Raw genomic sequence first — 13,698 nt, 5'->3', positions numbered from 1 at the left:
TGAGAGTACTCCTGCTGGAAGGAGTCTTTTGAAATGGGCTCTCCAAAGACTGACTGTTATTTATTCTTATGGTCCTCAATGATCTCCGCAAGTCTTTACATAAAAGAATCATTTCGTTGAATCGTTGTCACCACACTGTCACTTAACCTTCATGAACCATTATAACATTTTAAGACCAGTTCAATACAAAAATGGAATGGAATTTATTTCCAAGCCTTTAATTCTGCCACATTCCGTGGTGCTTGAAGAGAAATGAAAAAGTTGCCAGAACTGAATTACACTACAGGTGTTCATATTTTAGAGCAAAATTTGACATTTGTTAGCTAAACACGATATAAACACGTTGCTTCGTTCTCACTTTTTATGTTTCTCCTCTACCTCTTTTTCTTTCTTGTCCTCATCCACAGATTTCAGGAGGAAAGAGACAAAGACAGAGGGATATACTGAAGACGGAGAGGAGACGACACACAAAGAGAGTGAGTGGAGGAGATCACACGGGAAGAGCTTTTTTTAAGAGCACAATGGTTTTTTTTTGTTCAGAATCCAATAAATTGTCCTTTCCAACCACCTCTGTCTGGGGGTCAATGAATTTGTCTGGCAATCCGTTGGAAATCGAACAAAATACCCAGTGGGCAAAATGCCTTAACCAATAACAACACCACAGACACAGCAGGCATTTCTTGATGTTCTACTCTTTCCGATCTATATGAGAGTGCTTAAAAGTACCTTAAATAGTATTATACAGTATTATATCATGCACCAATTATTTGAGAGGGCACTAATTGCCAAATGCAATATCTTGGCATTAATTGTGTCTTCTACAGTTTTATCCTAAATATTTATACAATTTTAGGGGCACGACCCCACCTCAGTTTCAATAGGTGTGACCCGTTTGGGCCATTGACCAAAAATCATGGCAAGCTTTCAATTACTCCAGAATTATACGATCAAGTAATTCAGTTTGAAGACAAAGAAAACTCGGTAGATAATGGACATGATGGGAAGCTATTATCCCAAGTCAAGTCATTCAGTCATGTCAGTCTATCGGTAACTGTGGGGTATTGCGTCATAATTTGTTATCAGGGAAAGTTAGCAAACGGGGATCTTATCTGTAGCTCAAGGATTTATTGCCAATTAAGACAGTATAAGAGCCCAGTCAAAGTTTCTCAATATTTTCTAAAGCATGAGAAATGAAAAATCTTTATACAAACTGGTCATAATGTTTTCACTTGGGTTTATTCATAATCATTGTCTCGACATTACTCAATTCATTCTATTGTCTCAACAGATTTACCAGTTGGCTTTTTAAAAAGCCCATTTCTATAGCTTCATTGACTGGATAGATACATTGTTTAAAAAAACTAAATCACAAAACTATTTACCCTTTATCGGTCCTGAAAAAACACCAGAAGTAAAGCTATTTTTTGTGGTAGGTATGAATAAGCCCTAATGGACTAAATTATAGTTTGACAAATGGGTTTTTAATCTCCAATTAGATGGTAACGCTCCAGCATCTCTCCAGCATCTCTCCCCCATCTCTCCCCCATCTCTCCCCCATCTCTCCTATGAATCATGTTTGGCACCTGTTCCACACAACGCTCCACTATCTGACCTCTTCCATCATAAACACGTGGTGACTGACTACTTTCAATGGACATGGGTCAGCAAATGCACTATGATTAGGCCTTGTACATGTTGATACCCAATACCCTGTTTCCAACAATACCATGCACGTAAAAAGTCTGAGAAGACCCTTAGCAAGGAGCCTCTGAGACAATGATGGGTCTGTATGTGGGAGAACATCCCCGTCCTTGCTTCATGGTCCTATCGGTCATGTATTAGGTCTTTGTACATGTTGGCCTTAATGATAGATGCTGTCACATGACCTACAAGGCTTATCATATAGATGCTTCCTGACCAATGAAGCTCATTTGAGTTTATCCATCAGATGCTTGGACTCTAGCTCTGACCATTTCAAGGTAAGATTGTTTCACTGTAGGATGAATGCATTGTGAAAATGTATGCTTTCAGATTTGTACAATTTTTGTCAAACGAATACACGACATATGCATGATACTGATATCACCCACCTTTTGAAAAAAAAAAACATTTGTTAGGACAGAAACTTATACCAGTTAGATTGTCTGTTGAATCCAGTCATGACGTACAATCACCCTGAAGTCTAATGGCTGAGTAGGAATAGTTATTTATTTGTATAAGACACTTGCTGTCACTCTGAAAATGGACATGGGCAAATTGGAGAAGTGCATGTCGTTGTCTCATCCCCCAAAACAAGCTCACTTCACACCAAAATTAGCAGTGTGGTGCCAGAAATGAGTCGTATCAGACTAGACGCTATGATCTCCCATGCATTGTTGTTGAATCACAAGTGCTGTCTTTTCCAGGGGACAAATGCGCTTGGGGCATGAATAACATTAATGAAGCGTTTCATATTCTCCGTTCCGCACCATGCCAAGTTAGAGTGACAGGTGAGCTGATCTGTTTGAAGTCCTAGAGAGCGAGGGGGAGAGAGAGAAGAGAGTGGCAGGCCAAAGAGTTTTTAGAGCAGAATTGTTATGAATTCCCTGCAGGTGACTGTTATCAGCACCTCACAACCCTGAGCTGCACACTCCACTCCCCACCCCCCCACGACCAGATCCTGAGAGTCTAGGGGGTACCATAAACCTGCCTCTCAAACACTCTCTGACCTGTGTGAACTGGGAATCTGATAGGTTGCTAGGGAGGTTACTAGGGGGGCGGACATCTGCCGGCAGGCCACACAATACTTGCAGTCTCCCTCAAGCAGTGGCAGATAGCAACATCTCGGTCTATCCCCATCAACAACTGGACACGCTCTGGACTTGTGGAATGGTGTGCGTCCACAAAGTGAGTGTGTAACATGTATATAATTATTGCTTGTTGTTCTTTATAGTACTACTTATTGCCTATTGTATGTTTCTCCTCCGCGTTTACTGTGTTGTGTAATACTCTTGCACAAAGTTATCAACGTGAGGGGATTTCGTCTTTTTCTCACCAAACTTTTTACCTAAATCCAATGACGGGGTGAATGTTTTGTTTGATTTCAAATTGAATTCACGTTACTTCACAACTCAACCAAATGTAAATCAAAACCAGGTGTTGAACTGACGTCTGTGCCCAGTGGGAGTCCTGTCCTGGAAAACAAACACGTTGCAGGTGGTTGCAGGAATGCCATAAAGCTTTGGTGAATCCAAATACAATTGAGATTCACAATTTTTGGGATAGGGGGCAGCACTTTCACTTTTGGATGAATAGCGTGCCCAGAGTGAACTGCCTCCTACTCTGTCCCAGATGCTAATATATGCATATTATTATTACTATTGGATAGAAAACACTCTGAAGTTTCTAAAACTGTTTGAATGTTTGTCTGTGAGTATAACAGAACTCATATGGCAGGCGAAAACCTGAGAAAAATCCAACCAGGAAGTGGGACATCTGAGGTTTGTAGTTTCTCAAAGCTTGGCCTACCGAATACACATTGAGCTATGGATAAAATTGCACTTCCTACGGCTTCCACTAGATGTCAACCGTCTTTTGAAACTTGAATAAGGATTCTACTATAAAGGAGGAGCTCATGAGACCTCTTTGAGTCAGTGGTCTGGCAGAGAGCCTTGGTCTCATGACGCGCGCTCCCGACAGAGTTATCTCGCGTTCAAGTGCTTCTCTGAAGACAAAGGAATTCTCTGGTTGGAATGTTTTATGTTAAAAACTTGTTCATGTGTGAAAGTTACATATTTCCCCAAAATAGTTTTGAATGTCACGCTCTGCCTTTTCAACGGAATGTTGCGCCAGAAAGGTTAAGTGAATATAACCCACATCCTATCTAGTGAAGGGATTAAACCGAGGCCTCATACCTTTTAAAGGGTTAATACATTGTGTTATGATACACAGAAAGGTATCCTGAGAGGAGACCTTAACAGTTTGTGTTAAAACCTGTTTTGAGTGATATGCCCTGCAGACACTATCAGAAGGCGGAAACTGCCTACGCTCACACTCCTCCTGTCTGGGTCCCACCGTGACTGTCTGAGGTTCCGAGAATACGACTGGTTTTCTGAGAACACAAGGCCACAGCAGGCCTGATGGAAACCGCCACCTGGCAGAGGATGCTGAGACTTATCTATTGTGAAATGTCAATGGGGAGGCAGGATGTCTTTAGACACCTTGCAGAACTTGGAGAGAACTGGCATCTACTGTACTCTGTACCAACTTCTGCCATGCAATTGTATTACAAAAGGAGAATCATAATACTTAAACAAAGAGTCTGTTTCCTTTCTACTACCAATATATAAGTTCGATAATTATATAGACCTGCTCATCTGTTGACGTAATTAAAGAAAAATGGTCAAATTTACAGATGTTTTCTTTCATTATTCTAGGCATAAATCATGTTTCTGAATTGTTAACCGATCTACATTTCAAAACAGTGAGTAAAGTACATCCAATCATTTCAACAATAGAAATGATAGAGGCCAGGCCTCCTGTTTTGTGGTGACAAAATTGTGAGTTAGATAACTAAATGCAATAAAAGTTGTAGAAAATTGACTGCAATGTGTAACCGGTTCTTTTCTGACTAAAGACATTCTAGCATTTTAACATTCTGTAAAAAATGAATTTCTAGATTAAACATTATCTAAACAAGCCAGCCATAACTGTCTTTCTGCATGTTTTCCTCAGTCATTTCCAAGAACTCCATATTCTCCATATCCCAGAGACGATGGACCTAAACACAGAGGATCTCCTTATAGGTAAGATTGTAATCTATGTCCCAGAGACATACAGTACAGTCCAGTCTTCACAGAGGGACACAGATTAGTGCTGTACTTACTGATAAATAATAATAATGAAGGTAACTTTGATAGCGCTTCTCAGAATAGCAATCTCAAAGCTATTACGCTTAATGCTTTGCTTGTATGAGGCCCCGGGTTCAATCCCTGGCACCTCTGCAATTGTTTGGGGCGGCAGGTAGCCTAGTGGTTAGAGCGTTGGTATGTTTGCCAGATCGAATCCCTGAGCTGACAAGGTAAACATCTGTCGTTCTTCCCCTGAACAAGGCAGTTAACCCACTGTTTCTCGGCTGTCATTGTCAATAAGAATTTGTTCTTAACTGACTTGCCTAGTAAAATAAAAAATAGCAATCTCAAAGCTATTAAGCTTACTCCTGTACTTGCTGACAGTCGAGGTCAACTGGTTATCACATTTGGTGTCATAATACAAGACACAATCTGAGTCGAGTGCATGTCGGCTCCCCAGCGAGCTGTGAACTAAATACTTTTCTGCTCCACACGCCTCCCCTCGCATTCCAAGGTTTCCTATCTAAGATTAAATCTCTTCACTTATCGATGGCCACAAGCGAAATTAACCCACTCCACTCTTTCACTCAGAAATGAAAGTTATTCAGATGTAATCAGACCTCAAAAGTAGAGTAATGTTAACATGAAACCAAACGTTGATTTCAAAGCATAACGCTCCTACAGTATAAGCAAGACAGCAAGAATAGTGCTGGTGGTAGACAACTGGTGCCAAAATCATGGCTCTCCAAGTAACTGCTTTTTAGGGTCTGTCTGAGAAGGTCAAACAAATCTAGGCCTCTATTTATGGAATTTATAATTGGAATGATAGAAATGAATGTGCCTTGAAAAATGTATGAGGCCTAGATCTAGCCTATATCAAAGTGGATATATTGCCTTCCAGGACTCGACTCTACTCGACCCAATCAGGTATTCTACAATCTTACCCTACTGGCCAGGGTTGAATGGAGCAAACAGCAAACCTTACTTCATGTCGATATAGTTCCATAACTCCGGCAATCAGTTCCTGTTCCAACTCCTGGTGATGTTGGCAGGAGACTCGCCTTGAGCTACTTTGTTTGTTCCCGTTTGTATTATCATCATCAGGTCCCCACTTTCCCCGCAGATGCTGATTTAGGCTGTGCTGCAGTGTTGGCCCTGTATGCACTCACACATGTGCTCCCAGTAGAGCATTCTCCACCCCATGCAGGATAGAGTCCAAGAGGACACAAACCTTAAGTGCCGTTAGGTAGTCAAAAGATTAAGCTCATTCTCAAGGCATAGAGTTCGGCTAGGTGGAGATTTAATTAAACAAATAATAGGTTATATGGAGGTCACTCACTAACATTAGTCCTCCCTGAACCATCTTGGGACATGCGGGCATACTTTCCTTATGAGCAAAAGACGTTGAAAAGACATTTTCAAACAACTTTGCTCACTGGGTTTGATCAACAATCCTTGATTGTAGAGGTTTTGACTTAGGCACTCAACAGAGGGGGTGGTTGTCTTGATGCTCTCTGAAAACGCCTGCTCTAGTCAAAGCGGCTGGTCCCTTCACAAGGAAGGCAATGGCCGCCGGTGACCATAGCAACGAAGTGAACAAACATTGTCGTTGGCCAAATCAACACTATTATTGGGTTGAAAACACGTCTTATATTATTCCCACTCTCCAGATAGTGTTATACACGCAGAAGATGATGCTACCAGACCGTGACTGCTAAGAGCTGCAGATAGGAGCATCTCAAAGAACTTCACCTACTCTAAGGGAAACACCACCAACTGTGGTAAAAAAAAAGTTAATCAGCTGTGCCAGTGATTGTCCGGGAGGTGAGTTTGTTAATTTCGTTACCCATCATTCATGCAGTTTGTTCGAGAGGGCCGGTTCCGTCAGGCTGACATGTAAAACTATCTCTTGTGGCTCCTAAAATCATGTCCCTCTCTTAATAAAAACACTTTCATAATTTTTCAGATTTCATGCACAACACATAGGATTGAAACTTCGTACATATTTATTTATTTTGCTCCTTTGCACCCCATTAGTTTTATTTCTACTTTGCACATTCTTCCATTGCAAATCTACCATTCCAGTGTTTTACTTGCTATATTGTATTTACTTTGCCACCATGGCCTTTTTTTTGCCTTTACCTCCCTTATCTCACCTCATTTGCTCACATCGTATATAGACTTGTTTATACTGTATTATTGACTGTATGTTTGTTTTACTCCATGTGTAACTCTGTGTCGTTGTATCTGTCGAACTGCTTTGCTTTATCTTAGCCAGGACGCAATTGTAAATGAGAACTTGTTCTCAACTTGCCTACCTGGCTAAATAAAGGTGAAATAAATAAACATGTAGTGGGTTTACTTTCCAAGTTCAGTATTTCCTTTATACCATTTTTAATGTCATCACAAAATAACAACCAAAACTACATGGGTGTTCTTTAGATCGCCTCTGACCATTCCCCACATTCTCTGTTAGAAACATTGTTCCAGTTTTCATTTTAGAACATGTTTCAGCAGGAAAAGTCTGTGAAACAAAGGCACATTCATCTGGTGAACACTAGAGATGGAGATGCTGAATGTTCTGTCCTTGATTTACAACACGGTGTAAGTTGTTAAACCCTACCAGTTCCTTCTGAGGGTCTGGTTGAAGTCATTCATTGCGAACTTGTTCTGACCTATCTGGATCCTCACAAGACAGTCATGACAATATCAGAAGTAATCCATCAAACTAATGTTCTTTGATTCGCACAGATTCTTCTAATGCCAGCGGGCAGTTTTGTGAATGTGACCGGGCTGCCATTGAGTGCATGGTTCAAAAGCACCTACAGCTCTGACATGACAGGCCTTGCTGGACAATACTGTTCAATAGAAAAACAAACAGGTACTTCCTGGGTTTTTTTTTAAATAGCTCCTGAGTTATGCTAATAGCTAATCTAATCATTCCAGGTATGCCTGCTTTGTATTGTAGTTCCTTGAACATGAATGTGAAAGCGTGCTGTTTTCACATACCGTATGTAAACACAATCACACATGGTGATAATTAATATGAAGTTGAAAATTGTGGAATGGAATTTCCCTTTAAACTTGATTTTGTGCTTTTAGTTGCAGATTGGGGACAGGTGGAGCTGTTTGGGTCGTTAAGGTGACAAGTTGCACCTGGGTTTGGGATCAACTAGGAGATAAAAGTTCCTGGTGCCCAGTCCCGGCTTTCTCACCACAAGCACTGTTTAGATATGGTTGATTGTTTTTTTTAATTAGGTGCACCCTTCAACACTTACACACGGTTTTACCTTCATCATGCATCTCCATTACATGCCTACTGTCACACTTCACAGGTTAGTTTTCCTCTGTGGTTTTGTACTTTGCTGGTGGTTTAAGTATTTTTGTTACTCCTTAACTGCCAATGTGTGGACTCCCTTGCTTGTCACCATCTAAGAGCCAGGTTGTGACAGAAGTAAGACAATTATAAACAATGTACAAAACATTAGGAACACCTGTGCTTTCATGACATGGACTGACCAGGTGAAGGCTATGATCCTGTATTGACATCACCTGTGAAATCCACTTAATCGGTGTAGATGAAGGGGATGAGACAAGTTAAAGAAAGAGCCACCTTTCTTTTTTGATGCCCAATTAACCTCTACCAAAGAGCACCTTCTGTCTACCAAAACCTACTATTGTGTACCTTAGTAGCACTTCCCTTTTTCAACAGGATTTTTAAGCCTTGAGACATGGATTGTGTGTGTGTGCTATTCAGAGGGTGAATGGTGAAGACAACATATTTAAGTGCCTTTTGAACGGGTATGGTAGGTGACAGGCACACTGGTTTGAGTTAATCAAGAATTGCAACGCTGCAGGGTTTTTCCATGCTCAACAGTTTCCTGTGTGTATCAAGAATGGTCCACCACCCAAAGGAAGTCCAGCCAACTTGACACAACTGTGGGAAGCATTGGAGCCAACATGGGCCTGTGGAATGCTTTCAACACCTTGTACAGTCCATGCCTGACAAATTGAGTCTGTTCAAGGGTGTCTTGTACATCCACTGAATGATGCTTCCTTTACTCATCTCAGTCGCCAAATAAATTCTTAAATTGCCTGTCAGGTTTATGCGGAGAAGGTAGAACTCATTCTGGACTTTTTCTCATGTCTGACTTTGTTGTCCAGTGTTGCTGCATAACGAATTGATGGTCAATGTTACAACAGAGTGCCGTCAATTCCCTTCCCATGAAACTAACGGCTAGCTAATAATGAAAGTCCACCAGTCCGCATCTCTTCGTCAATATGCTTATAGAAAAACAAGTAGAGTGACGTCAGTCTTCATTAAAGACAAGGTAAGATTGGGCTCCTGAGTGGCGTAGCGGTCTAAGGCACTGTATCTCAGTGCAAGAGGTGTCACTACAGTTCCTGGTTCGAATCCAGGCTGTATCACATCTGGCCGTTGTTTGGGAGTCCCATAGGGCGGCGCAAAATTGGCACGGGTTTGCCGGGATAGGCCATCCTTGTAAAATAAGAATTCTTAACTGACTTGCCTAGTTAAAATAAAGACCGTGAGTCCAATCAATCAAATGTATTTATAAAGCCCTTTTACATCAGCAGATGTCACAAAGTGCTATACAGAAACCCAGCCTAAAACTCCAAACAGCAAGCAATGCAGGTGTAGAAGCACGGTGGCTAGGGAAAAGCTCCCTAGAAAGGCAGAAACCTAGAGAGGAACCAGGCTTTGAGGTGTGGGCCAGTCCTCTTCTGGGTGTGCCAGGTGAGGATTATAAGTATACATGGCCATTTAAGGCCAGATTGTAGGCCAGATTGTTCTTCGAGATGTTCAAATGTTCATAGAATACCAGCGGGGTCAAATGATAATCAGTGGGTGCAACAGGTCAGCACCTCAGAAGTAAATGTCAGATGGCTTTTCATAGCCGACAATTCAGAGGTTGAGACAGCGGGTAGAGAGAGAGAGTCGAAAACAGCAGGTCCGGGTCAAGGTAGCACGCCCGGTGAACATGTCAGGGTTCCCCCAATCGCAGGCAGAACCATTGAAACTGGAGCAGCAGCACGACCAGGTGGATCAAGTACTGATTTGACAGATCCAACTCAGTTACACCTCAGACACGGCCAAAGCATCCGCTGTCGCCGGTTAACGCCTGATCTGTTTGAATCTAGGCCTCACACTCATTCAGTCTGAATCTAGGCCTTACACTCATTCAGTCTGAATCTAGGCCTTACACTCATTCAGTCTGAATCTAGGCCTTACACTCATTTAGTCTGAATCTAGGCCTTACACTCATTCAGTCTGAATCTAGGCCTTACACTCATTCAGTCTGAATCTAGGCCTCACACTCATTCAGTCTGAATCTAGGCCTTACACTCATTTAGTCTGAATCTAGGCCTTACACTCATTCAGTCTGAATCTAGGCCTTACACTCATTTAGTCTGAATCTAGGCCTTACACTCATTTAGTCTGAATCTAGGCCTTACACTCATTCAGTCTGAATCTAGGTCTCACACTCATTCAGTCTGAATCTAGGTCTCACACTCATTCAGTCTGAATCTAGGCCTTACACTCATTCAGTCTGAATCTAGGCCTTACACTCATTCAGTCTGAATCTAGGCCTCACACTCATTCAGTCTGAATCTAGGCCTCACACTCATTCAGTCTGAATCTAGGCCTCACACTCATTCAGTCTGAATCTAGGCCTTACACTCATTCAGTCTGAATCTAGGCCTTACACTCATTCAGTCTGAATCTAGGCCTTACACTCATTCAGTCTGAATCTAGGCCTTACACTCATTCAGTCTGAATCTAGGTCTCACTCATTCAGTCTGAATCTAGGTCTCACACTCATTCAGTCTGAATCTAGGTCTCACACTCATTCAGTCTGAATCTAGGCCTTACACTCATTCAGTCTGAATCTAGGCCTTACACTCATTCAGTCTGAATCTAGGCCTCACACTCATTCAGTCTGAATCTAGGCCTCACACTCATTCAGTCTGAATCTAGGCCTCACACTCATTCAGTCTGAATCTAGGCCTTACACTCATTCAGTCTGAATCTAGGTCTCACACTCATTCAGTCTGAATCTAGGTCTCACACTCATTCAGTCTGAATCTAGGCCTTACACTCATTCAGTCTGAATCTAGGCCTTACACTCATTCAGTCTGAATCTAGGCCTTACACTCATTCAGTCTGAATCTAGGCCTCACACTCATTCAGTCTGAATCTAGGCCTCACACTCATTCAGTCTGAATCTAGGCCTTACACTCATTCAGTCTGAATCTAGGCCTCACACTCATTTAGTCTGAATCTAGGCCTCACACTCATTTAGTCTGAATCTAGGCCTCACACTCATTCAGTCTGAATCTAGGCCTTACACTCATTCAGTCTGAATCTAGGCCTCACACTCATTCAGTCTGAATCTAGGTCTCACACTCATTCAGTCTGAATCTAGGCCTTACACTCATTCAGTCTGAATCTAGGCCTTACACTCATTCAGTCTGAATCTAGGCCTTACACTCATTCAGTCTGAATCTAGGTCTCACACTCATTCAGTCTGTTTAGTTGTATGATTGCCAGTTAAGAAAATTGTGCCTCTTTTAGATCTGCCGCCAGGTTTTCAGCTGCAGTCACAGTAGTCCTCTGCTGTGGTATTTAATTTACCGGCTGCACCAGTTTTTACTACACTGGCCACGGTGAGGAATACCCAGATGGATACAGGTAATTCAGACTTGTATTGCATATGCCCACCCACACCAACAGATCAAAATCAAATCAAATCAAATTTATTTATATAGCCCTTCGTACATCAGCTGATATCTCAAAGTGCTGTACAGAAACCCAGCCTAAAACCCCAAACAGCAAACAATGCAGGTGTAAAAGCACGGTGGCTAGGAAAAACTCCCTAGAAAGGCCAAAACCTAGGAAGAAACCTAGAGAGGAACCGGGCTATGTGGGGTGGCCAGTCCTCTTCTGGCTGTGCCGGGTAGAGATTATAACAGAACATGACCAAGATGTTCAAATGTTCATAAATGACCAGCATGGTCGAATAATAATAAGGCAGAACAGTTGAAACTGGAGCAGCAGCAGTCAGGTGGAATGGGGACAGCAAGGAGCCATCATGTCAGGTAGTCCTGGGGCACTGTCCTAGGGCTCAGGTCCTCCGAGAGAGAGAGAAAGAAAGAGAGAATTAGAGAGAGCATATGTGGGGTGGCCAGTCCTCTTTTGGCTGTGCCGGGTGGAGATTATAACAGAACGTGGCCAAGATGTTCAAATGTTCATAAATGACCCAGCATGGTTGAATAATAGTAAGGCAGAACAGTTGAAACTGGAGCAGGAGCATGGCCAGGTGGACTGGGGACAGCAAGGAGTCCTCATGTCAGGTAGTCCTGGGACATGGTCCTAGGGCCCAGGCCAGTTGAAACTGGAGCAGCAGCATGGCCAGGTGGACTGGGGACAGCAAGGAGTCATCATGTCAGGTAGTCCTGGGGCATGGTCCTAGGGCTCAGGTCCTCCGAGAGAGAGAAAGAAAGAGAGAAGGAGAGAATTAGAGAACGCACACTTAGATTCACACAGGACACCGAATAGGACAGGAGAAGTACTCCAGATATAACAAACTGACCCTAGCCCCCGACACATAAACTACTGCAGCATAAATACTGGAGGCTGAGACAGGAGGGGTCAGGAGACACTGTGGCCCCATCCGAGGACACCCCCGGACAGGGCCAAACAGGAAGGATATAACCCCACCCACTTTGCCAAAGCACAGCCCCACACCACTAGAGGGATATCTTCAACCACCAACTCACCATCCTGAGACAAGGCCGAGTATAGCCCACAAAGATCTCCGCCACGGTACAACCCAGGGGGGCAACCCAGACAGGCCGACCACAACAGTGAATCAACCCACCCAGGTGACGCACCCCCCAGGGACGGCACGAGAGAGCCCCAGCAAGCCAGTGACTCAGCCCCGTAACAGGGTTAGAGGCAGAGAATCCCAGTGGAAAGAGGGGAACCGGCCAGGCAGAGACAGCAAGGGCGGTTCGTTGCTCCAGAGCCTTTCCGTTCACCTTTCCCACTCCTGGGCCAGACTACACTCAATCATATGACCCACTGAAGAGATGAGTCTTCAGTAAAGACTTAAAGGTTGTTTGCGTCTCTGACATGGGTAGGCAGACCGTTCCATAAAAATGGAGCTCTATAGGAGAAAGCCCTGCCTCCAGCTGTTTGCTTAGAAATTCTAGGGACAATTAGGAGGCCTGCGTCTTGTGACCGTAGCGTACGTGTAGGTATGTACGGCAGGACCAAATCAGAGAGGTAGGTAGGAGCAAGCCCATGTAATGCTTTGTAGGTTAGCAGTAAAACCTTGAAATCAGCCCTTGCTTTGACAGGAAGCCAGTGTAGAGAGGCTAGCACTGGAGTAATATGATCAAATTTTTTGGTTCTAGTCAGGATTCTAGCAGCCGTATTTAGCACTAACTGAAGTTTATTTAGTGCTTTATCCGGGTAGCCGGAAAATAGAGCATTGCAGTAGTCTAACCTAGAAGTGACAAAAGCATGGATTAATTTTTCTGCATCATTTTTGGACAGAAAGTTTCTGATTTTTGCAATGTTACGTAGATGGAAAAAGCTGTCCTCGAAATGGTCTTGATATGTTCTTCAAAAGAGAGATCAGGGTCCAGAGTAACGCCGAGGTCCTTCACAGTTTTATTTGAGACGACTGTACAACCATTAAGATTAATTGTCAGATTCAACAGAAGATCTCTTTGTTTCTTGGGACCTAGAACAAGCATCTCTGTTTTGTCCGAGTTTAATAGTAGAAAGTTTGCAGCCATCCACTTCCTTATGTCTGAAACACATGCTTCTAGCGAGGGCAAT

The 13,698-nt window shown here is 42.9% G+C and overlaps 1 long non-coding RNA gene across 1 annotated transcript; it reads left to right on the top strand.

Annotated features, from left to right (window-relative positions):
• Window positions 1-2,799: 2,799 nt before the first annotated feature.
• On the top strand, window positions 2,800-7,136 carry LOC118401728 (uncharacterized). The gene is made up of 4 exons (XR_004829343.2): window positions 2,800-2,886; window positions 4,416-4,462; window positions 4,714-4,784; window positions 6,500-7,136. It is a non-coding gene; the product is annotated as an uncharacterized LOC118401728 (long non-coding RNA).
• Window positions 7,137-13,698: the final 6,562 nt, after the last annotated feature.

The sequence above is a fragment of the Oncorhynchus keta genome, chromosome 23, assembly GCF_023373465.1.
Source record: "Oncorhynchus keta strain PuntledgeMale-10-30-2019 chromosome 23, Oket_V2, whole genome shotgun sequence".
Taxonomy (NCBI): Eukaryota; Metazoa; Chordata; class Actinopteri; order Salmoniformes; family Salmonidae; genus Oncorhynchus; species Oncorhynchus keta.
The sequence above is the reverse complement of the archived record's forward strand: the minus strand, read 5'-3'. Positions and strand labels throughout refer to the sequence as shown.